Source organism: Suncus etruscus, chromosome 3, assembly GCF_024139225.1.
Source record: "Suncus etruscus isolate mSunEtr1 chromosome 3, mSunEtr1.pri.cur, whole genome shotgun sequence".
Taxonomy (NCBI): domain Eukaryota; kingdom Metazoa; phylum Chordata; class Mammalia; order Eulipotyphla; family Soricidae; genus Suncus; species Suncus etruscus.
This window is the reverse complement of record NC_064850.1, coordinates 73,205,045-73,212,603: the sequence shown is the minus strand read 5'-3', so window position 1 is coordinate 73,212,603 and position 7,559 is coordinate 73,205,045. Positions and strand designations below refer to the sequence as shown.

The 7,559-nt window shown below is 31.9% G+C and overlaps 1 non-coding gene across 1 annotated transcript; it reads left to right on the top strand.

The window, feature by feature from the left end:
- Nucleotides 1-600: 600 nt before the first annotated feature.
- LOC126005359 (U1 spliceosomal RNA) lies at nt 601-764 on the top strand. The gene has a single exon (XR_007494483.1). It is a non-coding gene; the product is annotated as a U1 spliceosomal RNA (small nuclear RNA).
- Nucleotides 765-7,559: the final 6,795 nt, after the last annotated feature.

The following is a 7,559-nucleotide window of genomic DNA, read 5'->3' as shown; positions in this document are numbered from 1 at the left end:
TAAGCCTTAGTTTGTTGGTCTCTGACATGGATCAATGGAAGCAATCTTCATTATTGCTTGGGCCATTCTCATTGGACAGCTGTGTAGCCTACTCTCACCGTGGATCTGAGCCCACCAATAGCCTCTTTGTTGTGTTGAGGCCACTTTTGCAGGTCTGCCACACAGATTACACTCTAAGTACTTTTAAAGAACAAAATATGTAGTCAGTAAGGAATTGTTAATACAAAATATTTTCTCTTTAGTGACTTAAGAAATATTAACATAATTAAATGTGAGGGTAAAGTGACAGTACAACAAGTAGGAGGCTTGCCTTGAACAAAGCTGACCCAGATTTGACCCATTGTATCCCATATGGTTCCCTGAACCCACCAGGAGTTCTCTCTGAGTGCACAGGCAAAAATAAGCATTGAACACTGACAGTAAAAAAAAAAAATTAACTAATTTGTTGAAAACATATTTACAAAAATCAATTTGCATCATATATACATTTCTATAAGAAGAATGATGGATTCCTATGGACTATCACACACACATATACACACTTATAAGTACTCACAAATACATTTTTTTCTAAAAATTATACGATTAAAAATCAATACTATACTTACCTGGCAGGGGCGATTCCATGATCAGGAAGGTGGTTTCCCCAGGGTGAGGCTGCCCATTGCATTTCAGGCGTGCTGCTCCCTGAGATTGCTCCAACTGTGGGAAACTCGACTGCGTAATTAACAGTAGTGAGGGGACTGCGTGTGCACTTTCCTCTGGAAAAAGATCAATACTATGTAAACAAAATATTAAGGAAGTCTACAGTACCAAATACAGATTAAACTTTTGTGTGTGTGTATGTGTGTGTGTGTGTGTGTGTGCTTTTGGGCCACACCCGGTGACGCTCAGAGGTTACTCCTGGCTATGTGCTCAGAAATACAGATTAAACTTTCTGAGTATACAATTGACTTCAGTTTGTGTCCAGAACATTGGCTTGGAATTATCTAGGATCAGAGGGCCAAGAATAAGAACTAAGAACCACAAGGTCTCACTCAAAAAAAAAAACAAAAAAGGAGATAAATACACATAAAAACCTGATTTCTAGAAAAAATAATATTTTAAGGCTTCACATTTCAATATTATTGTAGTCACTATGTAGCTTCTCATTTAAGTCATAATTAAACTGATTAAAATAAATAAAATTTTGAACTTAATTTATTTTTATTTTTAGATAGTTTCATTTTAAATATTCAGTAGAATGTGTTATTAGTCGTACAAAAAAGATACAGAACAGTCACACACTTTACATTAACTTTTGATAGATGACATTGCTTTAAGATTGTATGTCATTGGTCACTCAGCAAAAGAAAATTTTACTAAAGTGTTACATTTCAAATTATTTTTAATTTTAAGTATAAACAAAAGTAAACCAATAAACTTCATTCATAGGACAAAGGATTTTTCACAATATCAGATGGGAAGTGTTGAGTTAATAATGCCTTTCAGCCACTTGTGAATGATGATTTACAAAATAATTCTTAATTAGCTATTGTGAAATTTTCTTTCTGCTGAAATAATAATGAATACATTTTTTGTTTGTGTCTTAAATATGCAGCAAATTTTCAGATGTAAAGAGTCCAAAATTTTATACCATCTTAGAAATAATGTGGTTTTCAGAGTGAAAAAGAGCAAAAACATCATTTATTTATAAACATCATCGACCAACACAAGCTTATAAGTTAGAAGCAAAATAGTGCACAAATATAAAATTGAAACTCATTTGCTGAAAATAGAACTTAGAAAATATATGAGCAATAATATAATACATACAAACCCATGTGTGCATATATATTTGCACATAGTATTTATAAAAATAACCTAAAATAAGTGATCGCAGAAAAGTCAGTAGTCTATAGAACCAAGAATAGAATAAAAAGGTACAACAATGTTTTGTAAGCTATGTGACCTAAGCTTCAATACCTGTCCTTACTAAGCAAAGTCAACAGGTTGAGATTATAAACAAAATTATATCCATTAAATATTTTATTTATGGGAAATGAGATATCAGTATGCACAAAAATATAATTGAATATTGTATGGATAACAAATGGTTATAATGATGTTATAAGGTTGTATTTAGATTGAACTGAGAAAGTGGGATATAATTTCCGGAGAAGCCAAGTGGTATATAATAAAGATAAAGAAACCATTTATATACTTGTTGGAGTCCAGTCATGACTGAGTCCCAGTATTCTGGAATGGTCACCCATGAAATAGCTCCATGAAAGAGCACCCATGAGGGGCCGGGCGGTGGCGCTGGAGGTAAGGTGCCTGCCTTACCTGCGCTAGCCTAGGAGACGGACCGCGGTTCGATCCCCCCGCGTCCCATATGGTCCCCCAAGCCAGGAGCGACTTCTGAGCGCATAGCCAGGAGTAACCCCTGAGCGTTACCTGGTGTGGCCCAAAAACCAAAAAAAAAAAAAAAAAAAGAGCACCCATGAAAGGCTGGCTCCCTTGGAGGAAGGATGCCAGAAATGACATTCAGCCCAATATATTTGGACCCAATTATTCTCAAAATAATCATTACAATTAAGTTGAGCTTCAAACATACTTCCATGGTTTTCTCATGCAAGTATCTGGCTTCTGTCTCTTGGCAGCAGTAAAATATACTTATATTTGTTCCCATTCTTTTAGCTCTCTTGTAATTCTTTGTAGACCCTCAAGTTCAACAACACTTGTGTGTGACTTTGTTATTTGAGACCAAAAAAAAGAACAGAATACAGAAAGCAAAAGCAACCCTAATCAAATTGCTATTGGTCATCACTTAATAGTTCATATCATCTTTTCAACTCCACATACCAGTATTCCATAGTGCTGGATAGTACATATACTGTTTATAGTGTGGTAAATTGGTTGCATTCATTACAGAATAAAGTATAGAATCAGCTCAGAATGTTAGGAGGGAAATGGGAGAAACTGATGGCAGGAAGGGTGCCTGGTTAAAGAGTGTACATTGTATGACTGAAATCCAACAATGAACTATTTTGTAACTTCAGTGCTTAAATAAGGAAATTAAATAAAAAATATATTCAATACGATACACCTATCCTGTTATAAATCTCTACTTAAAAACACAAAGATAATAATTCAAAGAATATTTTATTTCCATGTTAATTACAACATTTTTATAATAGAAAAACTTAGAAACAACCTAAGTGTCCCTCAACTGACACAAAAAAGAAGATATGGTGTATGCATACTCATTGAAATATTACTCCTCTATAAAACAGAATAAGACCTTCCATTTATAATAGCATTGATCGATCTAAAAGGTACAGTTATAGTAAATAAAATTAGCCATATATATAAAGGTAAATACCATATTATTTCAGTTGATATAAATATAACAGATTATCTAATCTTTAACAATAAAATTTATATTTTAAGACCTTTAGTGGTTTTCAGAAATAAAGAAAGAAGGAAGTGAGCAAGTTGGGACATAGGAGAAGAACTTATGGTAAAGGAAAAATTGGACATTTAGTGGTAAATTTTATTTAGAAAATGCACATTATTTTCAATAATATGCAATCTAAATAAATAACAAAAAACCTAAATAAAATTATACAGCAATATTAATTCAACAAATAGAAATAAGCATAAATAAAGTGAGATTATTTTAGCACTTTTGAGAATATCATTATATATAAATCTTTTGCAAGATTTAAATTTCATGAAGAACATTGCTGATGATGTCAACTATTAGCATGCCTAAAGAATATTAATATAACCTGGATTGTTTCTTGCATGTGGTTTAATATATATATATATATATATATATATATATATATATTAGTATATCAATCAATAAATAAGCTGAAACATCAAACGAATTAAGCTAAAGTAATCAACATTGTTAAAATAAAGTATTTCTTATTTGTGATGATAATGTAGCAATTACAATACAGTTATAACTTGAAAATATAGATAAGAAAAATATTAGATGCACAGACCTGTGTATCAAATAAACCCAAGGACAAAATATAGTTAAATCCATTGCTCTTTTAAGTAGATATGATTTATAAGCAGTGAAAATTTTTTCCTTCGTATTCATTACTTTTCCATAGCAATATTCTTGGAAATAACCTGTTCTTCTTTCTGAGATCAGACAGTATGATTCAAAGCACATTTTTTTCTGTTTCATTACACTAATTAATCTGCCTTGCTCAAGAAAGTTGCTTGCTAAAGATATGTTAATTGCATACCAGATTCTCAAACTAATAAAAGTCAAAGCCCAATATATTATGTGGTACTGAAACATCCAGATGACCTAACAACATTGATTATAAGTTTGAATGAAAATTTTAGTTTCTTCAAAGGTTGCTGTCTTAACTTAGTTTTCTGTCTTGAGAAGTCTTACCAGTTATTTCAAGATGATTAATGTTTATATCTAGAATTCAAACTTAATTTACAGTAGTCAGGGAATTTTAAACAGAAATTCTAAACCCCACATTTTTATTACATTAGAGTTATACAGCTAACTTATTTGTTTATGTGTTTTTAATTGAAATTGATTTATCAAGCAAAAAGCTGAATGAATATGTATTTTATAATCAGTAGCAACAACACCTAAAAGCATTTGTTCATGTGAGTTTTATTAGGTGTTAAACTCTAAAGATAATTTGTAATGATTTGTAAAAATTTGTAAAATTATCTAATGATAATTTGTAATTTGTAATGTAAATTGTAATTGTAATGATGCAATAGTTAAAAAAAGGGCAAAATTAGAATCTAAGAAAATATAAAAGATTCATACATTGAATAATATATAAATTTTGTTTTTTGCCAGTCAGCTGTATTCTAACATAAACCAACTTGACTCCTTCTTGGGTTGTTTTGCATTTAGATTCCAAACAATTTACAACTGAAAGCATTGGAACTATGAAGAATGTAGTGACTGGATTATATAAAATGACTTCAAACTGGCAGAGATGCTATCTTGCCAAAGCCTCAGTAATCACATACACATTTTACAATCTCTATCATGCCAGAGACCCACTATTACTGCTTTATGACTAATATTTGCAGAGTCACCAACTGATAAAGTCTTCAATACACTGATTTGAGACTGAAAACTCTATCTTTTAGGATTTGGTGCAGCTGCCTTCATCCATGCACCCAAACTTCCTGAATTTCCAGAAACCATGCCTACAGCCCACAGTAGTCATTTCAACTCATAGACCCATTTCTACATATCCTGGGGTTACTGGAGAATACAGCTGCATTTTGTGGCTTCACGACACCAGCAAATTCCTTAAGACTCATATTTCCGGAAGGAACACATCAACTTAGATAGGAAAGTAGTATATAAGCAAACTAATTTCAATAAGAAACAAAAAACAACACAACAGCAAACATCATGGTATAACAATTTTCACACACACAAAAAAAACTCAATTATTCTCATTAGTTGCATTAGTCATTTAGTTGTAACAAATGATATAAAATAAATTATTTTGTGTCTTACAAGGGGACAGGCTTGGAGGGGAAACTGGGCACAATAATTGAGGGAATGGTGTTAGAGCTTTGGATGTCAAAAATAACCATAATATGAATAACTGTAAACCAAAAAATATTTAATTAAAGTAAAAAAAGACAGCTAGATTGCTGTCATGTAACATTGTGATATTGAAGATATATCTTATTTTTGTGAGTCCTTATCTTTGTGAGTCCTATCTTTAAAATATTGATTTATAATACTAAACCACTGCATTAAAGAAAAGGAGACCATAATTATGTCATGGCTGAAATAGTAAACTCTATGAAACAATCAATAAATGGTTGTTCTCTTTTAGTTTTTTAAAATGTCAATAAATAGGCTTACACATACAGATGAAAATCTGTTCCTAGAATGTCTGCTAGCAATATTACTAAGAAATATCTACAGCAGCATTCTATGAACATTTCGAGAGCTGAGAAATAAACACAAATTCATTTAATAAATATAAGATATATTTATCATTATAAATATGATCTTGCTATAGGTCAATGTTATTCTTCAGGAATACAATATTTTTAAAATAATAATTAGCTTCTCTAATTATTTTATTAATATATTTGATTTTATACAATATAATAATATATCCTTAGTGTACAACCTTATCAAGGTACCTATTCTAGAATATCCATTATATTGTGAAAAATACAAAATACAAACCTGAATGTACAGATATTTTTCATCTTTAATTTATGGTTGAATTTGTACCTTATTTTTTATTTACAATTACATACAAAAGACAGATTACATTATAAAGTCTGTAATATAATTTTAAACTCATTGGAATTGCCCTTTATGTTCACTTAGCATTTTTTAAAACATTAGAGAAAACTTTCCCTACCCTATCTTAAAATAGATAATTCTCCTATAATTTATTTGGAATCCTATCGCCTCAGAAGAATAAATTCAACCTGAGCACAAAATTTATTTTTATTTGAGCCAGATTCTTTGCATGTAAAATAGGACTATCAAATGAGATAAGAAATGTTAGTTATTTCTTCTTACTTTTCTTTTTTTCTTTTTTTTTTTAAATTTTTATTGTGGCCAAAGTGAACTACAAATCTTACACAGTGATATTTAAGGTACACAGTGACAATAAATGAGGGCCTTTCCACCACAGGTGTTGTCCTCCCTTCATCCCTGTTCCCAAGCATATATTCCTTATCTCCCTCCTTTATCCCCCAGAATGCTAGTGTAACTAAAAGCATATATGTTAACACTAATGTATATCTTTTTTTTTTTTTTTTTGCAGTTCCAGATATTTTTACTAGTGGTTTCTTAAAGGTTTAGAGTCAAAGGAGCACTGTAAAAACAATGTTAAAGTGGCAATTATCGTTTGCCTGGGCCCACCAAAGTATGGGGGTCATGGAAAGGAAAAACTTTGGCCTAAGTACAAGGAGACCCTACCTCTGAAGTTTCCTGACATAAGATCATTTCTAGGCTCCAGGCTAACTAGTTTGTCCAATCCAGGTCATTGTCTGTAGTGCCCATACAGTTATATTTTTTTCACAGTCTCTGTTGTTGGTATCATATTTCTGTATTGAAGATCCTAGAATCTGTATATCCTACACTGAAGTCAGGATGGTGCGGAGTGGCGTCTAATTTCAACTCACAATTAAAGGGCAATGCAGAAAGCCCTGTCCAGTATGCAGGTCGTTGTTGTTGTTTAAATCATCTCAGTGTTAAGGGAAGTTTTGAGTAAATCGATGTCAGAGTAGCAGTAGGGTCTTCCCTGGTAGAGGATTACTTCCAGGCGATGTCATAGACAACTTTGGATGTTTCAGAGATGGTTTCCCTGGTTCAGGGGTGACTGGAAAATGCCCAAACATCTGAGGCCTGTGCCAGGTCATCATGTCAATGTTCAGGGTGAAATGTTCCATTGCACCACAAGAATGGTAAAAGTATCTTTGAAACAACAAAATATATACTGTATTAAAACAGTTCGATTTCTGTTCACATCTGGAGATATTTATTTAGCTCAATAGAATAGAATATACTAAAATCCTATTCTACATTTTCA